Source organism: Callithrix jacchus, chromosome 12 (genome assembly GCF_049354715.1).
Source record: "Callithrix jacchus isolate 240 chromosome 12, calJac240_pri, whole genome shotgun sequence".
In the NCBI taxonomy this organism is placed as follows: Eukaryota; Metazoa; Chordata; class Mammalia; order Primates; family Cebidae; genus Callithrix; species Callithrix jacchus.
This window is the reverse complement of record NC_133513.1, coordinates 48887589-48913596: the sequence shown is the minus strand read 5'-3', so window position 1 is coordinate 48913596 and position 26008 is coordinate 48887589. Positions and strand designations below refer to the sequence as shown.

Genomic DNA, 26008 nt, shown 5'->3' with positions numbered 1-26008 from the left:
TAATTATAAGGTCATGGTCTCTCTGGAGTAGCTGTTGCATTGCCTTATTCTTGAGCAGCATGATGCATATGATGATTCATCTATGGAATATTTTCAAACTTTCTTATCAATTATTTCAGAAATAAATTACAACATTAAATATTCCCTACAAAAAATATATGGACTGTAGGTTAAGCCTAAATTGCTCAATTAATGATATTTGATCTACTAATGATCCAAAGGACTGCGTTAAATCTGAAAATGAATTTATGTATTTTTCATGTTTTGCTGAAACTACAGATACTGTATTGCATTTTAAGGTTGTATTTTTGTTATACATAATTTTGTGGTTTCATTTTCTTGATTTTGTTTTGTGAATATAAATACAACATTCTTCTTTGTTGCTGATTATTGTATCAAATTGGTTTGTATTTGTGGAGATAGCTTTTCCTCACTTATGCTCAACCCTTTGAAAAATCATTCTCGTGTACAAAAATATCACTTCATCAGTTAGAATGGCTAGAATGGTGATCATTAAAAAATCTGTAGACAACAGATACTGGTGAGGATCTGTGGAGAAATAGGAACACTTTTACACTGTTGGTGGGAGTGTAAATTAGTTCAACCATTTTGGATGGCAATGTGGTGATTCCTCAAGGCCCTAGAAATAGAAATCCTATTTGACCCAGCAATCCCATTACTGGGTATATATCCAAAGGGTTATAAATCACTCTATTATAAAGACACATGCACATGTATGTTGATTGTGACACTGTTTGCAATAGCAAAGACCTTGAACCAACCCAAATGCCCATCAATAATAGACTGGACAAGGAAAATGTGGCACATATACACCATGGAATACTATGCAGGCATAAGAAAGGATGAGTTTGTGTCCTTTGTAGGAACATGGATGAATCTGGAAACCATCATTCTCAGCAAACTGACACAAGAACAGAAAATCAAACACCTCATGTTTTCATTCATAGGTGAGTGTTGAACAATGAGAACACATGGACACAGAGAGGGAAGCACTACACACTGGGGTCTGTTGGTGGGGACTAGGAGAGGGACAGCAGGGGATAGGGTGGTTGGGGAGGGATAACCTGGGGAGGAATGCCAGATATCGGTGAAGGGGGGATGGAGGCGGCAAACCACATTGCAATGTATGTATCTATGCAACAATCCTACATAATTTGCACATGTACCCCAGAACCTAAAGTACAACAATATATATATATAAAGCATTATATATTTGTAATTTAATTACTTTATATAAATTACTGTTTTGAAATCATTTTTCTACCATCTTATGTTATTTTCCTATTTACCATGTTTTTGTTTGTTTAGTTTGTCTTTTTCTCTACTTCCCTAATAAATAATTTTTTAAATAGATTTTTTCCTTTGGATAATTGAAATGTATATATTATATTTTTATTTTTATTTTGGTTGCTTCTAACTTAAGCTCCTGAAAATATTTGCTCTTTCAGTGTTTATAAGCAACTAATGAAAGCTCGTCTCTGCATAATGTGGGTATCTTGGATGTCTTTCAGCCCCTTGCGGTCTTACCATCACCACCCCCAACTGGAAAAGTTGCAATTAATTTTATATTTTCTCTCCAGGTGGTTATTACCATCTCCTTTCGCTATTGTTTTTCTTGCTTTTTAATGTTAAGACAACAATACAGTTTACCAAGTTATTTACTCACTCTAACTTCTAAATTTCTTTCTTGTTCTTTTGTTTTTGGTTTTGGTTTTTTTTTGAGACGGAGTTTCACTCTTGTCACCCAGGCTGGAGTGCAGTGGTGCAATCTTGGCTCACCACAACCTCCACCTCCTGGGTTCAAGCGATTCTCCTGCCTCAGCTTCCTGAGTAGCTGATATTACAGGCGTGCGCCATCATGCCCGGCTAATTTTTGTATTTTTAATAGAGACGGGGTTTCACCATGTTGACCAGGATGGTCTCTATCTCTTGACCTCATGATCCACCCGACTCGGCCTCCCAAAGTGCTGGGATTACAGGCGTGAACCACCGTGCCCAGCTCTAAATTTCTTTAATTTACTTTTTGGCTAGAGTAAAACTGATACATTTCTGAAGATGTCTTTGCTTAAAATTATGTTCATTTCACCCTACTACTTAAAGTAAATGCTATAACAATTTTAATTTCTTCAGTTTTATTTAATAGTTTAAAAATATGACTGAAAATTTTTCTCATGTATCCTGAGTGCCTAATTTTCTTATTTGGAATGAGTGAGGCACAGTCATTAGGTCATCAAAAAAATATTTTAATCGTGTACATAAAATATGAGAATTTACCCATTATTCCACGAAAGATGTGCACAATTTAAAGAGAAATACAAGAGTTATTTTAGGAAGAAAGCATATCAAAAACCGTCCTGATAAATTGAGCTCACATTGAATGAGCAGAGCATCATTTGCAGTACTCAACAGAAATCAAATATCCATCTATAAATAGTTTAGATTAATAAACTGTGATCTATCCTTACAAAACATATACAAAGTGGTAGTGAATAAACTACTGCAATATTAAACTATAGTGCCTTGTTAATGAGATCAGCGTTTCAAATTATACATGTCTTTTCTTACTGGTACACTTTTGTTATTGTTTTTTAAGTCAAGTTTGGTGGTTTGTATTTTGCTAAAAAACATCATACAATGATCTTAGCATTCATATTTTTCACATTGTTTTATATAAAACTTCAAGTATTTTAAACTAGCCAATAAGTATGATTACAAATTATTTTAATATTTTATAAGTTTTGCAAGGTCTCCCTTGAAAAAATTATTACTTTAATATCTTAAAACTTTATTTTATTAATTAATGTTTTTAGAAAATCTGTCGATTTTTTTATTTTACAGTTTTTACTTTTATAGATTTTAACTTTAATATTTATAACTTTTCTCTCTAAATTTATACATTTTCTTATTTTTTTCTCTTTTTTCTAATTTCTTAAGTTACATTCCTGGTACCTGTTTCCAGTATTAGTTCTATAATAGCAAAAAAAAATTCAGGTGTATAATACTAAGTACAGTGTTAACTATGTCCCCAATGTATTCTTATGAATTGTCTTCCTTTTTAGTATATGGTATACATTTTTAATATCTATTTTAAGTTTTTCTATGATCTTGAATGGAAACTAAGGAAGAATTTATTAATTTTCATGTAGATTTTCTTTTTTTATCATTCTATTTTTATTAGTTAAGTCAATGATTATGGCTAATTATGTATAATTAAAATTAAACTAATAATTTCCATGAATAAAAAAATGTGATTATTTCTTCATAGGAATTAAATGGTGCAAATGGTTCAACATTTCTGTAATTTAGCTAGTTGATTGTGCTTCTCAAATTCTCTATTTTCATTTTTTTAGACTGTCAAATTTTGAGTTCATTTCAGAATCTTATGTATTCTCACAATAAGATAATTTAAAAGTTTGATAATAGTTTATTACTAAAGTTTTCTTTGCAATCTAATATATTTTTAAAAAAATTCTTACCAAACACAAATTCTCAATCACATTGTTATCTTCTCTATATAACTAACTAAAGATTCATTGATTGTGCTATAAGACAAATGAGTGATCTTCTCTGAAACTTTGTATTTCAAAATGTTCTTATATATCTCCACAGAAGTATTATTTTTGCCATCATTGTATCAATGAATCTCTATTCATTTTATTTAATAGCTTATAGCTGATATAGTTTAATTTTGCAACTCTTGTTTCAAATGAAATCCTAATGTTGATTTATCTTTGGAAGCTTATCTTTAATCTTTTATGATAAATTTAACCCTAATATATTTTAAAAGTGTATTTTTAATTAATCTTTAATGTATATCAGTAAGTCCAGACTATACTTTTAAAATTTTTATATCTTTAACTAATAAAGTGTTTTGAAATAGTCTACACATATAAACAAGAACAGATAATTATATAATGATAACCTTTAATGGATCAACGACTTCCATATACAGTTCTAAACCTATACAAATCCTAGAAGAAAACCTAGAAAATGTCCTTCACAACATTGGCCTTGGCAAAAGAATTATGAATAAGTCCTCAAAAGCAATTGCAACACAAAATAAAACGGACATGTAGGACCTAATTGAACTCGAGCTTCTGCACAGTGAAAGAAACTATCAAAAGAGTAAACAGACAGCCTACAAAATGAAAGAAAATATTCACAAATTATGCATCCAATTCACAAATTATGCATCCAAAGGTCTAATATCCAGAATCAACAAGGAACTTCAGTAAATCAACAAACCAAAAACAAATAACCTCATTACAAAGTGGGCAAAGGATGTAAACACACACTTCTTAAAAGAAGACATACCACTTTCGGAGGCCGAGGCGGGTGGATCATGAGGTCAAGAGATCGAGACCTTCTTGGTAAACATGGTAAGACCCCGTCTCTACTAAAAATACAAAAAATTAGCTGGGCACGGTGGTGCGTGCCTGTAATCCCAGCTACTCGGGAGGCTGAGGCAGGAGAATTGCCTGAACCCAGGAGGTGGAGGTTGCGGTGAGCTGAGATCGTGCCATTGCACTCCAGCCTGGGTAACAAGAGCGAAACTCCGTCTCAAAAAAAAAAAAAAAAGAAGAAGACATACAAGTGTACAACAAACATGAAAAATGCTCAACATCACTAATCATCAGAGAAGTGCAAATCAAAACCACTAGGAGATATGTTCTCACACCAGTCAGAATGGCCATTATTAAAAAATAAAAAATATCCAGTCTATTATTGATGGGCATTTGGGTTGGTTCCAAGTCTTTGCTATTGTAAACAGTGCCACAATAAACATACATGTGCATGTGTCTTTATAGTAGAATGATTTATAATTCTTTGGGTGTATTCCCAGTAATGGGATTGCTGGGTCAAATGGAATTTCTATTTCTAGGTCCTTGAGGAAATGCCACAGTGCCTTCCACAATGGTTAAACTAATTTACACCCCCACTAACAATGTTAAAGTGTTCCTATTTCTCCACATCCTCTCCAGCATCTATTGTTTCCTGACTTTTTAATAATCACCTTTCTAACTGGTATGAGACGGTACTTAATGGGGTTTTGATTTGCATTTATCTAATGATGAGTGAAGATGAGCATTTTAAAATGTTGGTTGGCTGTATAAATATCTTTGTTTGAGAGGTGTCTGTTCATATCCTTCACCCACTTTTTGATAGGGTTGTTTTTTTCTTGTAAATTTGTTTAAGTCCTTTGTAGATTTTGGCTATTAGCCCTTTGTCAGATGGGTAGATTGCAAAAATTTTCTCCCATTTGGTAGGTTGCCTGTTCATGCTGATAATAGTTTCTTTGGCTGTGCAGAAGCTCTTTAGTTCAATTAGATCCTATTTGTCTATTTTTGGCTTTTGTTGCCATTGCTTCTGGTGTTTTAGTCATAAGGTCTTTGTCCATGCCTATGTCCTAAATGGTATTGCCTATGTTTTCTTCTAGGGTTTTTATGATTTTAGGTCTTATGTTTAAGTCTTTAATCCATCTGGAGTTAATTTTTGTATAAGTGTAAGGAAGGGATCCAGTTTCAGCTTTCTGCATATGGCTAGCCAGTTTTCCCAACATCATTTATTAAATAGGGAATCCTTTCCCCATTGCTAGTTTTTATCAGGTTTTTCAAAGATCAGACAGTTGTAGATGTGTGATATTATTTCTGAGGCCTCTTTTCTGTTCCATTGGTCTATATATCTGTTTTGGTACCAGTTCCATGCTGTTTTTGTAATTGTAGCCTTGTAGTATAGTTTGAAGTCAGGTAGTGTGTTACCTTCAGCTTTGTTCTTTTTGCTTAGAATTGTCTTGGCCATGTGGGCTCTTCTTTGGTTTCCTATGAAATTTAAAGTAGATTTTTCCAATTCTGGGGAGAAAGTCGATGGCAGCATGATGGACATTGCATTGAATCTACAAAATACTTTGGGCAGTATGGCCATTTTCACAATATTGATTCTTCCTAATCATGATCATGAAATATTTTTCCATTTGTTTGTGTCCTCTCTTATTTCTTTGAGCAGTGGTTTGTAGTTCTCCTTGAAGATGTCCTTCACATCCCTTGTAAGTTGTATTCCTAAGTATTGTATTGTGTTTGTAGCAATTGTGAATGGTAGTTTGCTCATGATTTGGCTCTCTGTTTGTCTGTTGTTGTATAGGAATGCTTGTGATTTTTGCACATTAATTTTGTATTCTGAGGTTTTGTTGAAGTTGCTTATCAGCTTAAGGAGACTTTGGTCTGAGGCAATGGGGTTTTCTAAATATACAATCATGTCATCTGTAAACAGAGACAATTTGACTTCCTCTTTTCCCAGTTGAATACTCTTTATTTCTTTTTCTTGCCTGATTGCCCTGGATGATAGACTGGATAAAGAAAATGTGGCACATATATACCATGGAATATTATGCAGCCATAAAAAGGATGAGTTCATTTCCTTTGCAAAGACATGGATGAAGTTGAAAACCATCATTATCAGCAAAGTAACACAAGAACAGAAAATCAAACACCACAAGTCCTCACTCATAAGTGGGAGTTGACATGGACACAGGAAAGGGAACATCACACATGGGGGCCTGTTGGGGGTCAGGGGGCTAGGGGTAGCATTAAAAGAAATAGTTAATGTAGATAACGCATTGATGGGTGCAGCAAGCCACCATGGCACCCGTATACCTATATAACAAACCTGCACACTCTGCAAATGTACCCCAAAGCTTAAAGTATAAAAAATATAAAAAAGAATGAATGTTGTTGAGGCTGCAGGAAAAAAAATGCTTATACATTCTTAGTAAGAATGCAAATAGGTTTAACCACTGTAGAAAGTAGTTTGCAGATTTTTCAAAGAGTTCAAAAACAGAACTACCATTTGACCCAGGAATCCTATTACCAGGTATATAACCAAGGAAAAAGAAATTATTCTACAAAAAAAACATGCACTTATATATTCGTTGCAGCCCTCTTCACAATAGCAAAGACATGAACTCATCCTAGGTGCCTATCACCAGTGGATAGGATAAAATGTGGTACATCTATATCATGGAATACTATGCAGCCATAAAAACTGAATGAAATTATGTCCTTTGCAGCAACGTGGATGCAGATGGAGACCATTAGCCTAAGCAAATTAACCCAGGAACAAACAAACCAAATCCTAAATGTCCTCACTTATAAGTGGGACCTAAACATTGTGTACTCATGGATATAAAGACAGGAATAGCAGATACTGGGGACTACAAGTGCAATGAAAAAAGGAGGGAGTCAAGGGTTAAGAAACTCCCAATTAGGTACAACACTCACTACCTGAGTAACAGGTTCAATCATACCCCAATCTTCAGCATAATGCAATATACCCTTGTAACACACCTATACATGTACCTTATGAATCTAAAATGCAAGTTAAAATTTAAATAATAATAATAAATGATAGCCTTTATTTCACAGCCCATTTTTATTTAATATTCCATATTTGGGATATTTCCTATCCAAAATTCACTTTAAAGAGATCTCATTTACTTTATATATCCCAAATTTACTTTAAGAAGATCATTAGATACACTTGAGGAATCCATTTCTTCAACTACAGAAATTTCCAGAAACCCCAATTGGTATGAGAATACTAGTTGACATCCTGCTTTGCCATTTCTTCATTGGTTATCTACATACTTGTTAATTACCTCATCTGAACTTTTGTTTCCTTAATTGTAAAATGAAGATAATGATTCCTCATTGGGTTGTTGTGAAAAGTCAGCAGAAATAGCTTAAACAAAGTGTTTAGCACTGTGAGGATACTTTATGTCAATAAATGTTAATTTTATTTGCCCTTATATATATCAAAAAGCAAAAGCAAACTTCTGTAAAATCTTCCCATAACTAATTTAGCCATGGCTTTTTGGATCTCTTTGATTTTCCATAGCAGTTGGCACAGAATTCTTATGTAAAGTTTTCATATATATATCTGTGTAAGGTTATGATTTCCTGGAAGACCAATTGAAGGCATCAGGATTCTGGGAAAACTAGGAAAATCTATAGTAACAACATTGTTAATATTTATTAATTAGTCAAATAGGACTTTCAAAAGTTTATAAATCTGAATAAATAGGTAAACTAGGAAAGCGAAAATGAATTTAGTCTGAATTACCTTCATTACAGCCATGCATTGCATACTGATGTTTCATTCAACAGACCACATGTATGATGGTGGTCCCATAAGATTATAACACCATATTTAACTGTACCTTTTTTATGTTTAGAATATTTAGATACACAAATATTTATCATTGTGCTACAATTGCCTACTGTATTCAGTGCAGTAACATGTTGTACAAGTTTCCAGCCTAGGAGAAATAGGCTATAATATATAGCCTCAATATGTAGTAGGCTATGCCATCTAGTTTGTGTGAGTGAACTACACCGTATAGGATGTACACAGAAAGATGAAATCACCTAAGGATACATTTCTCATAATATATCCCTATGATTAATCAATACATGACTGGCATGGCCATAAAGGGGAAAAAAGGACATGAATTGTTGTCACCAAGGTCTCCAAAGGCTTGCAAAATCTTGGTTGTTGGCAATGTACAAACAGCAAAATGATCACTTTTGACACAATGTAGTCAGAGGAGATTTGGTAAATGGAAGTGTTTATTCCCTTGAGTGCAAATGGATCTCACTGGGAGGCAACCTGCACATTTAGAGACTGGCTCTCTGTGGCCTCAGATGCTGTGCCAATTCCTGTTTAAGAGCAAGCAGGGGCAGGAGGCCTTTACAAACCAAATGTGCCAAGTATTTTTATTTCTTTTGGGATTGGGCACTTATTACAGCTTCTACAGGAGCAACAAATGGTGAAACTTGTGCATTTCCATGACTCTTGATTATTTCCAGGTTTATTCGGCTGAGTTTCTCTTACGTCTCTGATCAGTGGGAAGGCTTCCCTGGTCTGTAATCTTTGCTAACAGAGCCCTGTCAATTGAGAAATATTCTCTATGTCCATTCAAAAAGAGCTCCTGCTCCATAGCAGTGTATTGCTAAAGTCATTTGATTAGAGTGACAATATGACTTTTCTCAATATGTACTGCACTGTTTTATTACAAAGCCAGATGTCTTCTTTTAATATTTTAAACAAAAACAAGAAATGAATGCCATTTATTACCATGAGTTATTTACTGTCCTGATGTTGTTCAGATGGACCATTTGTTATTTTGAGAAGTAAGGAATTTCCTTGCGTTTTTTTTTCTAAGCTATTTCATTCTTGGCAAGTGAACAACAACAACAACAACAAACAAACAAACAACGACAACAACAAAACACCTAATGTGTGCTTGGGTGAAATAGCCAGCTGCAGCTTTTCCGTTCAGTGACAAATATTTCTATTTAATATTAAGGCTTAATGTTTTATAATTATTATAAGTACATGAAAACAAACTAAAAAGAGCACTGCATGTCACATCCGTTTCATTATTTCTCAGTAATAATGCTTAATGTCCAAAGATGTTTTGGTATCTCTTCTAATTGAGTGTGGAAAATAAACTGTCCTTTGGTATTAAAAGAATTGAAATAAATAATTCTTTGAGAATTTTCAAACTGATTTTTCAAAGATCAAATAAATTGAGAAGATGATTTATCTGGCTACAGAAAACAGCATGTCCCCCAGTGAAATACGTCATTCTTACTAATACTACAATATCATTAATAGTCCATGGAGACCTAGCATTCTGACACAGAGAAAGAAACATTAATTTTAAATTCTCATTAATCAAATATATTTCATCAAATCAGATCATATTATTAGGTAAGTAAGTACTTATTGACAAGGCTTTATAGACAGGAAAGACAGACTCCACTTTCAGTAATATTAGCCATGATTAATGTGTTTTTCTCATCTACAAAATGTAAGTAGCAACAACCACTTTATGCTTGGGACACAATAGGAGATTTATAAATGTTAATTTGATTTATCCTTCTTCCCTGATGTCTATAAGTTACCTTTGAAGCCAAGAGGTATGAAACATGACACACCTCTTTAATGTCCATCTTTTGTGAGACTACAATAATAAATCACAGTATAAAATATAAACAAAATATAATGTGACACAACACTATTGTTTATCAATAAATGGCATAATCAATAAAATCTAACAAGGTGCCAAGGTTTAAGGCTGGTGTTAAGCACAATGTGAGCACTCACTAACTACTCAATATTTAGAGAAAGCCAAATTTAGAGACTAAGAGAGTTTAGACAAAATAAGAAAATATGATACGAAATGAAGCCCTAGGAGTTTAGAGGAGAGACTCCTAATGTAGCTGAGGATAGTCATAGAAGTTTTCTGCCTTGATAACTTGAATGTCATTTACCAAAATAGGTAACAGTTTAACACCACCTGCAAGCAAGCAAAATGTCACTCATCTTAATTAAATTCATAGTGAAAATTATGCCAGGTATTAGATAAAAACAACCACAGCAGGCTAAATTTTATTGATTGGTGTGTGTGTGTGTGTGTGTGCGTGTGTGTGTGTAAAATTATAGGTTTGAAAAGGAAAAGCATTTTTTTCTGGAAATGTTGTATCCTTTCAGACTAGTTCTCCTATCTTTATGTCTTGGCTCTACTATTTGCAGTCTTTTTTGTTTCATGTTCTAGATGATTTGCTCAAGTTTGCCTGTAATGCTTCTACTGACTATTTCATTCCAACTGCTGTGTTGTTAAACTTTACTATCTTTTCTTCTTTCCTTCCTAAGTTTTTCCTCCCCACCCCATCTCTCCCTTTCTCCATTTTTTAATTTTCCTGAAGCTCCCTCATTAGAGTAAGTATGCTTGATGCACAGAATCAACATCTTGGATCCCTGAGGTCAGTTTATGTATTTATTTTCCTTTGGAGCTCTCTTCTACATGGAGATTGTTTCCTCTCTATTTTCTATCTGTCTCTATGATGGTTTGGTTATTTAACTCTGCCTCTATCTTTCACATTAGAGTCTTAATTCACAATGAAGAGTTTATTGGAAGCTCTGATAATTTTCAGACCTGCTAATAAATTGGGTATCTATATAATTTATGATGCAAACTGGACTATTTTGAGAGTAAAAAATGACTCTATTAATTACCACAATAAGTCAGTAGATGCAAGTCAGGACCGCCAGCAATCAAGGTCACGTGGTGATCAAGAAAGTCCATTTATAAGATAACCTTTTTGTCAGAAGCTTTAGGTCTTTTATCTTGTACTCATCCAGTATTCCAGAGTGTTTTTCTAATTTTCTTGTAATATGAAGTTTCTACTGGCAACATTCTAGAAGCTGAGGGGAATCAGAAGGCTGGGGGTGATAGTCTTACCTTCAGTTTAGTGACTTCAGGTCACTTATACTCTGTCCCTCATTTTTTTCTAAGAAACTCTTTCCTACCTGTTTCTCAAACAGATTTTACTCCGTCATCCTTATTTCAATCCCACTTCCCCTTTACTTCTCAATTTAAAACTACATGAGTTTTACGAATCCCAATGATTCTGTTGGTGAAAATTGAGTTGTTTCTTACCTTTCCTCACTTCAGGTTTGATCTAGACTTTCTCAGATCAAGGTTGGTTTTGTTGTTTATGATATTTCTCCAAATCTTATATATCTGTAAAATCTACATTTAATTTTCATGCCACTAAGGGTAGAAAACCCTACCATTTAACACATGACATACCATCAATTGTAAAGTGCATTTCAAATTTCAGAGATATTAAAATGTAAATGTTTTGAAATGTGTAATTCAGAACCAATAAAATATGACACTATTCTGACACCAATCCCAACTATGTACACTGTGATTCAATTCTAACATTACCACATGGAATTGGTACAGAGCCCATAAATTAAAGAACATGGTTCACAACAAGATTGCCCTCACTCCACAAGCTAGCCACAAGTTCAAGAGGTCTCCAGGATATACATGATTCTGACCAACTGGAGACAGAATGTACATTCTATTCATCAGCACATGGAACATTCTCAAAGATAGACCATATGATAAGCCATAAAACAAGTGTCAATACATTTACGAATATTTATTCAAGAAAATTATATCAAGAACTCTATCAGACCACAAAGGAATAAAATTGGAAATCAACTACAAGGGAACCCTCAAAACCATGCAAATACATGGAAATTAAATAACCTGCTCTTGAATGATCATTGGGTAACAATGAAATCAAGATGGATATTTAAAAATTATTTTAACTGAATGATAATAATGACACAAACTATCAAAACCTCTAGGATACAGCAACGCAATGCCAAGAGGAATGTTTATAGCATCAAATGCCTGCATCAAAAAATCCAAAATAGCAAAAATAGATAATATAAGGTAATTATATCAAATATTCATTTAGGACAGAGCAGAGTAAAATTGGAAATTGACTCCAAAAGGAACCCTCAAAACTATACATGGAAATTAAATAATCTTTGGGTCAACAATAAAATCAGGATGTAAATTAAAAAATTTTTTGAACTGAATGATAATAGTGACACACTTATATGAAAACCTCTGAGAGACAGCAAAATCAGTGCTTAGAGGAAAGTTTATAGCATTAAATGCCTACATCAAAAAGTCTGAACGAGCACAAATACACACTCTAAGGCCATACATCAAACAACAAAAGAAACCAGAGCAATCTAACCCAACCCCAGCAGAAGAAAAGAAATAATGAATATCAGAGCAGAACTAAATGGAAGTGAAATAAACAAAAACTAGAAAAGCTAAATGAAACAAAAAGCTGGTTCTTTGAAAAGATTTAAAAAAATTGATAGACCGTTAGCCAATTAACCAAGAAGAGATAACATTCAAATAAGCTTGATTAGAAACAAAACAGGAAATATTACAACTGATACCACATAAATATAAAAGATTTTTCAAGGTTATTATGAACACCTTTATGCACACACACTAAAAACATCTATAGGAGATGGACAAATTACGGAAATATGCAACCCTCATATATTAAATGAGGAAGAAATAGAAACTCTGAGCAGACCAATAATAAGTAGCAAAATTGAAAAGGTCGTTTTTGAAATGCCAATTAAAAAAAGTTCAGAACCAGATAGATTTACAGTTGAATTCTACCAGGTATTCAAAGAAGCATTGATAGCAATCTTAGTGAAACTATTCCAAAAGATAAAGAAAGAGGGAATTTTTCCTAAATTATTCTACAAAGCCAGTATCACCCTAATACTGAAATCAGAAAAGTAATAACAAAACAAGAAAACTACAGATCAATATTCCTGATGAACATAGATGCAAAAATCCTCAATGAAATACTAGCCAACCAAATACAGTCATATCAAAAAAATGTACCATGATCAAGTGGGTTTCATAACAGAGGTTCAGAGATGGTTAACATATGCAAGACAATTAATGTGATACACCACACAAACAAAACTAAAAACAAAAATCACATGATCATCTCACTATTGAGATGATCTCACTATTTTGGCTGATAAAGCATTTGCCAAAATTCAGCATCACCTTATGATTAAAACCCTCAACAAATAGGCAGAGAAGGGACATATCTCAAGGTAGTAAAAGCTGTCTATCACAAACACAGAACCAACATTACACTAAATGGGAAAAAGTTGAAAGCATTCCCTTTGAGATCTGGATCAAGACAAGAATGCCCATATTTACCACTTCTATTCAATATAGTATTGGAAATTCTAGCCAGAGTAATTAAGAGAAAGAAATGAAGGGCATTCAAATTGTTAAAGAGAAGTCAAACTGTTACGGTTCACCGAGTGATCACTGATATGATCTTATACCTAGAAAACCCTAAAAACTCATTCAAAAAGCTCCTAAATATGATAAATGCATTCAGTAAACTTTCCAGATACAAAAACTGTGTACACAAGTTAATAGCACTGTTATACACAAACTAGGACCAAACTGTGAATCAAATCAAGAACTCAAGCCCTTTTACAACCAAAGGGAAAAAAAAAGAAAAAGAAAAAGAAAAAATAAAAAAACAAACAAACAAAAAAGCCTTAGGACTGTAAGTTTACCTAAACAAAAAGATCCTTACAAGTAAAACTACAAAACACTGCTGAAAGAAATCATAAATGACACAAACACCTGGAAACACATCCCATGTTCATAATGGGTATAATCTATATTGTGAAAATGACCATACTGCCAAAAGCAATCTACATTAAAATGCCATTATCATTCTTCACAGAACCAGAGGAAACAATTCTAAAGTTCATATGGAACAACAACAACAAAAATTGTATAGCCAAAGCAAGACTATGAAAAAAAAAATCTGGAGGCATCACATTACCTTACCTCAAACTATACTACAAGACTATAGTTACCTAAACAGTCTGGTATTGGTATAAAAACTGGCATGTAGACTAATGGAACAGAATAAAGAATCCAGAAATAAAGCCAACTACTTATAGACAACTGATCTTTGAGAAAGGAAACATAAACATAAAGTTGGGAAAGAACACCCGATTCAACCACTGGTGCTGGGATAATTGACAAGCCACATGTAGAAGAATGAAGGTGGATTCTCATCTCTCACCAAATATAAAATCAATTCAAAATGGATCAAATACTTAAATCTAAGACCTGAAACCATAAAAATTCTGGAATATAACATCAGAAAAATTCTTCTAGACATTGGCTTATGCAAAGAGTTTATGACCAAGCATCCAAAAGCAAATGCAACAAAAACAAAAATTAATAGATGGGAACTAAACTAAAAAACTCTTGCACAGCAAACAAAATAATCAGCAGAGTAAACAAACAAAGCACAGAGTAGGAGAAAAATCTTCATTAGTTCTGCATACAACAAGGACTAATATCCAGAATCTACAAGGAACACAAACAAATCAGCAAGAAAAAAAACAATAATTCCATCAAAAATAATTGGATATGAATAGACAATTTTCAGAAGAAGATATACAAATGGCCACCGAACACATGAAAAAATGCTCAACATTACTAATTATCAGAGAAACACCAATCAAAAACACTATTATATACCACTTTACTCCTGCAAGAAGGGCCACAATTAAACACTCAAAACCAATAGACGTTGGTGTGAATGTGGTGAAAAGGGACCTCATTTACACTGCCGGTGAGAACATAAACTAATACAACCACTATGGAAAACAGTATGATTACTTAACGAACTAAAAGTAGAACTACCATTTGATCCATCAGTTCCACTACTGGGTATCTACACAGAGGAAAAGAAGTCATTATATAAAAATACACCTGGCCGGGCGAGGTGGCTCAAGCCTGTAATCCCAGCACATTGGGAGGCCCAAGTGGGTGGATCACGAGGTCAAGAGATGAGACCATCCTGGTCAACATGGTGAAACCTCGTCTCTACTAAAAATACAAAAAATTAGCTGGTCATGGTGGTGCGTGCCTGTAATCCCAGGTACTCAGGAGGCTGAGGCGGGAGAATTGCCTGAACCCAGGAGGCGGAGGTTGCGGTGAGCCGAGATCGCGCCATTGCACTCCAGCCTGGGTAACAAGAGCGAAACTCCGTTTCAAAAAAAAAAAAAATACACCTGCGCATGCATGTTTATAGCAGCACAATTCACAACTGCAAAAATATGGAACCAGCATGAATGCCCATTGACCAATGAGTGGAAATATATATATATATGTATATTTCATTATATATATATAATGAAATACTTAGCCATAAAAGAATGAAATAATGGCATTTGCAGCTAACTGGTTGGAGTTTTAAATCATTATTCTAAGAGAATTAACTCAGGAATGGAAAACCAAGCATCATATATTCTCACATGTAAGTGAGAGCTAAGCTATTAGGTCTCAAAGTCTTAAGAATGATACCATGGCCTTTGTGGACTTGGGAGGAAATGTGGTAGAGAGGTGAGGATAAAAGACTACTTATTGGATACAGTGTATGCTGCTCAGGTCGTGGGCCCACCAAAACTCAGAAATCACAAATAAAGAACTATTCCATTAAACCAAACACCACCTATTCCCCCAAAACTAATGAAATCATAAATAGATTTTGAAAATAAAAATAATAAATAAATAAGAAAAAATAAAGGAATGGAGAAAAATTTACCAAGCAAATGTAAAACAGAAAAATTCAGTGATTGCAATCCTAGTTTCTGATAAAACAGACTTTAAACCAACAAAAAGCAAAAAAGACAAAGAAGGGCGTTACCTAATGGCAAAGAATTCAATTCAACAAGAAGAGCTAATTGTTTTAAATATATATGCACCCAACACTGGAACACACATATTCATAAAGCAAGTTCTTAGAGACCTTCAAAGAGACTTAGACTTCCACAAAATAATAGTGGGAGACTCTAACATCTCACTAACAATACTGGGCAGATCATCAACACAGAAAATTAAAGATATTCAGGACCTGAACTCAGCTCTGGATCAAACGGACCTGATAGCTGTTATCTGTATAACTCTTCACCCCAAAACAACAGAATATACATTCTTCTCCTTGCCACATGGCACTTACTCTAAAATTGATTATATAATTGGAAGTAAAAGTCTCCTCAGCAAATGCAAAAGAACTAAAATAGTAAGAAACAGTCTCTTGGACCACAGTGCAATCAAATTAGAACTCAAGACTAAGAAATTCACTCAAAACCATGCAATTACATGGAAAAAGAATAACCTGCTACTGACTGACTTTTGAGCAAATAGTGAAATTAAGGCAGAAATCAAGAAGTTCTTTGAACTAATGAGAACAAAGATATAACATACCAGAATCACTGGGAAATAGCTAAGGCAGTGTTAAGAGGGAAATTTTTAGCACTAAATGCCCACATCAAAAAGCTAGAAAGATCTCAAGTTAACAACCTAACATTACAACTAAAAGAACTAGAGAACCAAAAGCAGATAAATCCCAAAGCTAGCAAAATACAAGAAATAACAAAACTAAGAGCTGAACTAAAGGCAATAGAAAGATGGAAAACCATTCAAAAGATCAGGGAGTTCAGGAACTCATTTTTTTTTAATTATCAAAATAGACCTCTAGCTAGACTAATAAAGAAGAAAAGAAATAATATTCAAAGGAACAGAATCAGAAATAGTAAGGGGGATATTTTCAATGACTCTACAGAAATATGAATCATCAGAGTATAGTATAAACGCCTCTATGCACGTAAACTAGAAAATCTAAAAGAAATGAATAAATTTCTCAACACATACATCCTCCCAAGACTGAACCAGGAATTGAATTTCTGAACAGACCAATAATGAGTTCTGAAATTGAGACAGTAATAAATAGCCTACCAACCAAAAAAGAAAAAAAAAAATGCCCAGGACCAGATGGATTCACAGCTGAATTCCATCAGAGGTCCAAAGAGCTGGTACCATTCCTACTGAAAATATTCCAAAAAATTTATGAGGAGGAGGACTCCTCCTCAACTCATTCTATGAGGCCAGCATCATCACGATAACAAATCCCGGCAGAGACACAACAAAAAAAGTAAACTTCAGGCCAAATATCCTTGATGAACATTGATTCAAAAACCCTCAACAAAATGCTAGCAAATCAAATCCAGTAGCACATTGAAAAGCTTATCCACTATGATCAAGTAGGCTTCATCCCTGGGATGCAAGATCAATTAAACATACACAAATCAATAAAAGTGATTCATCGCATAAACAGAACTAAAGACAAACTAACATGATTTTCTCAATAGATGCAGAAAAGGCTTTTGATAAAATTCAACATCCCTTCATGTTAAAACTCTCAACTAGTATTGAAGGAACATACCATAAAATAATAAGAGTTATGTATAACAAACCCACAGCCAACATCATACTGAATGGGCAAAAGCTGGAAGCATTCCCCTTGAAAACTGGCACAAACCAAAGCTTTCTTCTCTCATCACTGTTATTCAACATAGTACTGGAAGTTCTGACCACAGCAATCAGGCAAGTGAAATAAAGAACATTCAAATAGGAAGAGAGGAAGTCAAGCTATCCCTTTGCAGACAACATGGTCCTATATCTAGAAAACACCATAATCTCAGCCCAAAATCTTCTCAAGCTTGTAAGAAACTATAGCATTTTCTCAGGAGACAAAATCAATGTGAAAAAAATACTAGCATTTCTATACACCAACAAGAGTCAAGCCAAGAGCCAAATTGCAAATGAACTCCCATTCACAACTGCCCCAAAAAGAATAAAATACCTAGGAATACAGCTAATAAAGGAAGAACTACAAGTTCTACAAGGAGAACTACAAACCACTACTCAAAGAAATCAGAGATGACAAAAAGAAATGGAAAAACATTATATGCTCATGGAGAGGAAGAATCAATATAGTTAAGATGGTCTTTCACAGATTTGACACTATTCCCATTAAACTAGTACGGACCTTCTTCATAAAACTAGAAAAAAAACGATTTTAAAATTCATATGAAACCACAAAAGAGCATGAATAACCAAGGCAATCCTAAGCAAAAAGAACAAAGCTGGAGGCATCATGCTAACCAACTTCAAATTATACTACAGAGCTTTAACTATACTATGGTAACCAAAACATCATGGTGCTGGTACAAGAACAGATGCATAGACCAATGGAACAGAATAGAGAAGCCAGAAATAAGACCATACGCCTACAACTATTCGATCATCAACAAATCTGACAAAAAGAAGCAATGGGAAGAGAATTCCCTATTCAATAAATGGTGCTGAGAGAACTAGCTAGCCATACGCAGAAAATGAAACTTGATTCCCTTCCTTACACCACACACAAAAATTAAATCAAGAGGAATTAAAGACATAAATGTAAAACCAAAACTTCAAGGTTGCCTGGAAGACAACCTAGGCAATACCATTCAGGATGTAATCATGGGCAAATATTTCACAACAAAGACACTGAAAGCAATTGCAACACGGGCAAAAATTGACAAATGGGATCTAATTAAACTAAAGAGCGCACAAAAGAAACTATCAACAGAGTAAACACACAACCTACAAAATGGAAGAAAATTTTTGCAAACTATGCATCTGACAAAGGTCTAATATCCGGCATCTATAAGGAACTTAAACTAATTTACAAGAAAAAACAATCTTGTTAAAAAGTGGGCAAAGGACATGCATGAATAGACACTTCTCAAAAGAAGACATACATGTGACCAACAATTTCAAAATAGCACATCACTGATCATTAGAGAAATGCAAATCAGAACCACAATGAGATACCATCTCAAGCCAGTCAGAATGGCTAGAATTTAAAAAGTCAAAAATTGACAGATGCTGAAATGGTTGTGGAGAAAAAGGAATGTCATTACATTTTTGATGGGAGTGCAAATTAGTTCAACTGTTGGGGAAGACAGTGTGGCAATTCCTCAAAGACCTAACGACAGAAATATCATTTGACCCAGCAATTCCATTACCGGGCATATAACCAAAGAAATATAAATTATTCTATTATAAAGACACGTGTGTGTTCCTTGCAGTACTATTCACAATAGCAAAGACACAGAATCAACCTAAATGCCCATCAATAATAGACTGGATACAGAAAATGCAGAACATGTACACCGTGGAATACTAAGCAGTCATAAAAAAGAATGAGATCATGTCTTTTGCAGGAACATGGCCCAAGCTGGAAACCATTATTCTTAGCAAACTAACTCAAGAACAGAAAACCAAATACTGCTTGTTCTCACTAATATGTGGGAGCTAAACGATGAGAACACATGGACACATAGAGGGGAAAAACATACACTGTGTTGTTCTGGTGTAACACAAGAACACACAATCACACACCCATATACACATGTTTAAAGTACACATGCATGCACACATATTTCTACCCGTACAAGTGTACACACACTCGGTGTAAGACCTTCCTGTGTGTGACTAGCAGGTGGGATGATGGCTGAAGGTCAATATTGCAGAAAACTGCAGCTTAAAGTTTCTGCTAATATCTTCCTCTTATATTAAATTGAATTTTACCTCCCTGTCAGAATGTCCCTTTGTTCTGGGAAGATACAATTTAGTGGGTCCTTTTATTATGCAAATATAAAGCAAGGGCTTTGTGTTGCAGTAGAAGACCTGAGTGCAATAAAACTATAAGAATCAGTATGCTTCAGAGTGAGATGTTGTATTACGTCTATTAGTTTAAACTCAATTATCTTTTCAGCTGATTTATGTCACGGGAGATTATATTTTCATTAGAGACTTTTATTTCCTAAATTTAGATTTAAATGTTGTTCTACCTATTAATAAAAATAGTAGCAGTAGTAGTGATGATTATTATTGCTACTTGTTTTTAAAAGCTACGTTTTGTATTCTTAAAGTAGGTAGTTATAGGACATGCTGGTCTTAAAAGCATAAAAGAAAAATAGGTAGATAGGATCTATTGTTTCAGGCATTTATTTAACAAATCACTATAGAGGACCCACTGTATTTAAGGTACTATGTTAAACCTAGAATCTACAGTGAGTTGAGTAGACCATGATCCCTTAACTCAGAGCATTTACCTTCTAGAGGGGGAATATTAAATAGTCAATTATATTTTTAATTGTTTAAATAGATTTGCATAAGTTCTATAAACAAATTTTAAAGGCATAAGAGAGCTTATACTCGAGGAAAATAATTCACACTGGGAATTTAAAGAGATCTTCTCTGAAAATTGATGATTCTATTTAAAGGATCAGTTCAATGCTAAAAGTGTCCAGTGGTTTTCCAGCTAGAGAGAACAAAAAGTGAAATGGTTAATATGGGCAGTAGAACAATTCATTAAAGATTCTGCAAGCTGGTTTGTTGCAGCTAAGTTACAGAGTAAGATGCAGAGTGGCATAAGTTAAAGCTAGTGATGTGATTAGAATCTAGGACAGGGATGTTTAGATCATATGCATAGACTATGCTAATTTCTGAAATTTTTTTTCTTTCTAAAAGCAGTGGGAATCCAACGAAGGATTTTAAAATGAGAAGGTAGTGCATACATTTTGGAATGTTATAGGTTTTTTTTTTTTTACTTCAGTGCGGAGAATGAATTTGAAAGACAGTTAAGAGAGCATTGGCCTGGAGCAGTGGCTCACGACTATAATCCCAGTACTTTGGGAGGCCAAGGTGGGCTCAGGAGGTCAAGAGATGGAGACCATCCTGGCCACATGGTGAAACCTTGTCTCTACTAAAAATACGAAAAATTAGCTGGACGTGGTGGCATGGGCCTGTAGTGCCAGCTACTCTGGAGGCTGAGGCAGGAAAATCTTTTGAATCTGGAAGGTGGAGGTTGCAGTGAGCCGAGATCACACCACTGACCTCCAGCCTGAGAGAGATACCATCAGTGGTGACTTTAGAATTTTGATATTAGAGAGACTTAAGAGAAGCAATTTAATTAGAAGGGAATTTGGGGAAGATTTAACATGAAGGTTAATTTATAGTACCAAGTACTATTGTACTTAGGAGATGTTTATTTAGGTCAGGATGAAGTTGTTGCTTAAGATTACTGGAAGGACTAATTTTAAAAACTGAAAATCTTCCTTTGGTGCTACCTTTACGTAGCATTGAACAGAATTTGATCGCATACTATGGGAAACAATGAAGAGGGAGGATCAAATATGAATCCTAAGGGCCTGGTTTATAAGACTTTGTTACTTATCTGAGGCAAGAAAATCTGAATGAGGATCAGATTTGAGGGAAAATAGATAATGAGGTTGACTTTAGACATGTTGATTTTGATGTGTCAGTAAGACATCCAAGCAAATAAGTTGGATTAAGAGTAATATAGTAGTCTAGAGCTCAGAGTAAAAATCTTACCTGGAAATATACATTTGAAAATCTCAGCAAATTGACAGTAACTAATGCCATGGAAGCAGATGACCTTTCATAGCAACAAAGAGTGTAAGGTGTGAAAAGGACTCATAACTCAGCTCTGAGAAACACAGGCATCTAGACTTCAGAAAGAGAAGAATTGGTTAGATTGAGAAAGTGCAGAGAGAGAGACCAGGAAAAACCAGGAAAATGTGAAGTCATATAATACTTGAGGACATCCAAACAATGGATAGTCAAACTTAATTTAAAGTCAGATAAAATGAGAATAATAAAATGCCCTTTAAGTGACATGATGATCTTTAGTGATTTGATAAAAGAATTTGGTAAATTTATACAGGTCAAATAGGAAATGGCCCACACGAAGAAGGAGAGAGTGCAAAGGCAGACATCTTTGAAAAGTTTTATTTTGATTCACATTCACATAGTCCTTTCTCTTTGTTACACTTTTTCTGTTTCTTACTTTCCTTTGGATGGGTTTTTCTTTTTCTTTTTCTCATGCTACTCTCCCCTATGTTTTACTTTTACAGGCATGCCTTGAAGATATTGCCAATTTGGTTCCAGACTACCACATTAAACTAAATACTGCAACGATGCAAAACACTCACATTTTTTAGTATCCCAGTGCATACAAAAGTGATGTTTATATCACACCATAGTCTATTAAGTGTGCAATAGCATTATGCCTTAAGTACCTACAAATCTTAAATTAAAATACTTTATTGCTAAAAATGCTGACACAGATAACAAAAAAGGAGGACCTGCTGTTGGGAAAACATGACTGATAGACTTGTTCAGAGAAGGGTTGCCACAAACCATCAATTTGCAAAAAATAAAAATAAAATAAGTAGTATCTGCAAAATGCAATAAAACAGCACAATGAAGCAAAGCAAGCCTATAGTCATCATCATTAACTATTTTACCTTGTATAGCTAATAGGGTTTAAACTTATTCAATTTCTTTAGTTTCCTTTGAAAACATGAGAAAGATGAAAGCTTTAAAACTAGTTACTCACAACCAGCTCGTGTTATTTTTGCCTAGTACATTTTATGAATGATATAATTAAGCACCTGAAAAAAAGCAAATAACTGACTTGTTATCCTCTCATAGATTAAATGTATTATGTGTTGATTTTGGTACTTAATATTCCTTTTTGTATCAATAAATTTATCATCCTAGATGTTTCCTCTACTCACTAGATGCCAATAAAAACCTTTCCTCAGTAGTGAAAATCAGTAGTGATGTCCTCTGTGGGGCAAAATTGCTGCTGGTTGAGATCCATTGCCTTCAAGTATATCCTTTGGAATTTTCTTTGGAGAGTTTTATTTTGCTTATCTGGGAGGAAGGTCACAAACTTTCTTAGCTTTTGCTTGTTTAAAAATGCATTTATTTTCCCCTCATTCAAAAAATATTTTCTCAGTATATTTATCATTTTCTTCTCAATAGATTTTTCAGATAAAAGTATTATAGATTTATTTAAAACAATTCAATCTTGAATATGCAAAACAGAAACTACACAAATTGTTCATTTTACTTTGTTGTTTACAAATATACAAAATAAAAGTTTGCTTAAATTCATATTACATATTTATAAAGCAAGAAACTATATAGAAAAAACATTTGTTCTGCTTAAGGCATACTTGGGAATAAACCATTGTACAAATTATTGCACATCTGAAACCACGGTGTATAACAGACTGTCTGCATAAAAATGTTAAATAAGTAAGCCTGGTGTGTTTACCTGACTTGGGTCATAAATGCAGATTGGAAGACAAAAGCAGATTTTCCTTGCCAAACTATGCAGCAGTTTGAGAACTTTGGCTTTCTCATTTGAAACCTTTAGAACCAAGACTCACCAAGTACCATCATTTAGGCTAGTAAAACATATTTTTTGTACAGCTTTTAGAAGGCAAAGAAGAATCCAAGGTGATCTTTTATGCTTACATTGCATCAAAACACAATTCAAGGGAATTCTGGTCTTCTCTCCCTCCACCCATCAATCTAATTTATGCCCTGATATTAACAATTTCCAGTCACACTTGTAGGAATATTCAAGCCAGATTTATAATTGAAATTATAGAAGATCCAGTCACAGGCCTCATCTGTTCTTTGATTTTTGTCTTTCGGATTCCTCATTTTTTATTACTAGTTGACTCAGTTGGAACTTGACCACAATTGTAGTGCTTTACAGCTGGGCTCCTCCCCTCATTGCCGCCTCTCTGAATGTAAGCTTCTTCGATGATAAAGTGAAGACAGGTGAAAACTGCAGCATCATAATAAGTTGTGGTTAGGTTAGAACTGCAGAAGCACTGAACACAGTGACTGACCCATGGAAGATAGCCAAAAAATGCGGAGTGATTCTACACTGGGATTCTCTATCAGCATTGGGAGAAAGAATATAAATGACTGACAGAATGTCGAGTATGAAATACAAAGATTGGGAGAAGGAAGACCTCACAGTCTCATGGTCATAGAAATTTTAGTATTTATGATTAATAATCGTTTTGTGCCAATCTAAGAAATCGAACTAGATTTGAAATAAGACTACTAATACTTTAGAAATACATACATACATGCACACACACAGGGTAGAGGGTGGGTAGAGAGAGGGGGTGAATTCTTTTTAAAAGATGGTATTTAAAGGTTTGAATATTTTAAACTGAGGATTTTTCTATCAACACAAAAAAAGAGAGTAAGGCTAATATTATATATGTGGTGATTTCTGAGTGTTTATGCTACTATATAAGACCTCAATTTGAATCTTATATTTACCTTAAACAATTATCAGACATTCAGTTTCATCCATACATTGATTCTATCAATCAATATCAATCGGAGAAAGGAAGAGAAGGCTTTGTAAAGTACAAATAAGCATTTATAAATCAGCAAATGGACAAAGAAATGCAATAAAAAGACATGAATTAGATCAAATAAAGAAGACAAAAATCAGTCATGGGAAACCAAAAATTGCAATTTATTTGCCTAAAATAAGGTATGTGAATTTAAAGTCTTAGATAGGAGTCATAAAATTGGTACATTATGTTCTAGATTTTTGATATAATGATTCCCATTACCAAATCAGAATCTAGAAAACTGACAAGGAATAAGAAGTAAGCACTGCATGCATGCATTAAATTTTCAGAATTCCCCTATGGGGTCAAAAATTTCCACTAAGAAGATAGGCTTGGCTATGCCACACCTATTGGAGTTGTATTAAAGAATGAAGTCTCATTACTTCTCCCACTTCCTCAATTCCATCCTCACTAAGAAATTAAACAATAGAAAGCCTCAAAGGTAGTTTTATCAATAGTATATATTTTTGCAAGAATAATATTCTTATATTTTAGGGGAATATCGATATATTCCCCTACCTCTATGTACTCCCTTGGACTGTCCTCAACACCATTGACTCTGGGCTTGAACATGACTGGCTTTGGCCGATGAGACATCAACAAACAGTTTAAAAGAGCTTACACACTGAGGCTTTCATGCTTGCTGTGTGTGCAATCTTAAAGCCGTCTTGTAAAGAAACTCTGGCTTGCCTACTGGAAAGGCCTTGTGGTAGACATTTAGGTGCCCTCTTGACAAAATGCCAAACCCTGGACATGTAAGAAGGCTATACTAAACCACTCACGGTCCACTGAACTCTCCACCTGACCTTAGACAGGTAAGTCAAGAAACTTAGAAAAGAAAGAGAAGCTTATCCACAGAACCAAGAGCTAAATGAAATGATAATTGTTTTACATTTTAGTATGTTATGCTATCAGACATATTATTGGAGATTTTAGGTTTTTTAATTTGCATTTGAAAATCTTATCTATTTTGTTCAGGGTAGTATGAAGATTGAATGTGATAAGTAGGTAAAATAGCACATAGGCTGTTTCATAGTAGGTTTTTAACAGCTAATACTTATGATTACCAAAAGAAAAAGTTAATGGCAGATTTGTGTTGATTTCTATGTCAGAAATACCTGAGGACTGACCCTTTGTTGGATCCTATATATAACATTAACTCAAAGAATTTATAAGATTATACCATAATCTAGCTAAATGAGATTAAAGCCAAAGTTAGCACACTGAGCTCAGTACTTATACCACATTGAAAATTTCTACTGATTAATTTGTAATGAAGAGATGCACCTACATCAGAGAATGAGAGCAAGTTACATATTATGAAAATCACTATGTGATTAGAATAAAATACCTGAACAGATCCTAGAGAAATGATTCCTTGAGC

The 26008-nt window shown here is 34.1% G+C and overlaps 1 long non-coding RNA gene across 1 annotated transcript in view; it reads right to left on the bottom strand.

Annotated features, from left to right (window-relative positions):
- LOC118146284 (uncharacterized) overlaps positions 1–11565 on the bottom strand; it is a 164281-nt gene extending 152716 nt beyond the window's left edge. Inside the window, exon 1 of the long non-coding RNA XR_004731906.3 lies at positions 11098–11565. This is a non-coding gene — a long non-coding RNA (uncharacterized LOC118146284). The remainder of the gene's footprint in view (positions 1–11097) is intronic.
- Positions 11566–26008: the final 14443 nt, after the last annotated feature.